This window comes from Zootoca vivipara, chromosome 15 (genome assembly GCF_965207765.1).
Source record: "Zootoca vivipara chromosome 15, rZooViv2.hap1.1, whole genome shotgun sequence".
Lineage (NCBI taxonomy): Eukaryota > Metazoa > Chordata > Lepidosauria > Squamata > Lacertidae > Zootoca > Zootoca vivipara.
Window position 1 is genome coordinate 1,187,709 of NC_142598.1, and position 1,703 is coordinate 1,189,411.

A 1,703-nucleotide genomic window follows, 5' to 3' on the forward strand; every position below is an offset into this window, starting at 1 on the left:
ATGTAAATTAAGCATGTTTACCTCACTGTGTGAGAGGACAGCCCACTTTTGTTCCTTCTTGTCTAGCCCCCAATGCAGCTCACAGCTGACTTTGTTGTCCTTGTCGGAGTAGGAGTGCCAACTATTTTCTGGGATGTGTCTCTGACCTGTGGAGCAAGGGAGAGAGATGCCACCAGAGTGGGATCTTCCAAAAAGCAGGATTTTCTGATTGTAATGTTAAACCTACACGTGTAGGGTCTGTACAGAATCTGCCAGTGTAATCCTGCTCCTCATGTGCATGTGTTCAGCCTAGTTCACACATAATGACAAGCCATGGTATGAAACAAATCATACTGGGCTTACTGCCCATGAGAAACATGTTGGCTAGTGCATGTTGCTCAGTCACCCACCCTCTTCTTCTTGTGCTGTGTCTAGATGAAATAAACCAGAGTGCTGGCCTAACTTTACATGCAAACCAGTACTCATAGTTTATTTCACTCTAGACAAAGCAGAAGTCAAGGTTTGTTCTTGGCTTACTGCTAGTGGTTTGTTGGTAGAGAAAGAAACTATGAGCACTGGCTTGCATATGATGCTAAGCCAGGACTTGGGCTTATTTTCTCCTGGCACACAAAAAGATAAGAGGGCTGGGCACAACTGAGCAGTGTGCACCAGGGCTTACAGTGAGCCATTGTTTATGGCTTACTGTTATATGCAAACCAGGTAATCATCTGAAGGGCGCAGTTATTTCTTTTGTTTCACTGTTACCTCTGCTCAAACATGTTTTAGCAGGATTGGCAAACCTTGCAAAACCTGCTTGAGTGGTGAAATAATTGGACAGAAAGATGCACATCACATACAACAATCCCTCTCTCAACTCTAAGGTTAAAAAACAAACAAGACTCCAAACACCTGCCATGTGTAAATTCCTTCTTAAACTCTTAAAAGAAATCCATACAACTCCACTCCTGGGGAAAAAATTTTTTTGAAGTTAAATTTAAACTTAAATTTAAAGTATGTGAAATTCTGTGTTCAATTTTTTTTTTTGAGATTCATTTCCTTTGACTCTTAACTAAAGCTTCTGCTCACCCAGTGCTCCTCCCCTGCAACACCTTTGCCCCTGCTGTAGTTTTGGCTGAAGGATGGATATGCTGAGCAGGATTAGTTTCAGAGATCAAAAAGGAACCAAGTGTGACAAAGTGTTATGTACTGAGCTGAATGAAAGGTGAAAATGACCTGCATAAATATGATCTGCTCAAAATCCAGCTTATAGTATTGGTTTTGGGTAGCATCAATGGAAATAGGAAACCATAATTATCTCATCTTAAGCACTGACAAATATTTAAGAAGGGTAGAAGTATTTTAAAATCACAACCACTTGGTGTTTTTACACTTGGAAGTGTGCAGTGACATCCATTAACAATCACACTCTAGTTTACCAGCTTTTTTTCTTTTTTTAAAAACCGAACTCATTATTATTATTATTGCTAAATTTGTATAGGCCCCTTGTCTGTAGATCTCAGGGCGGTTAACAGCATAGAAATACAAGATAAAAAACACAATCTACTGTAAAACCCAGTAACCTCCCTCCCCTGATCGCGATTCGTTCTATTAATCTAGCCTGAGTGCTGCCACCATCAAAGATGGCCACTTCCTGTTCGAAAGCTGAACTGTGCAAACCCCTTGAAGCGAACAACGGACATTTTTGTCACTGGCACGCAGGAAGA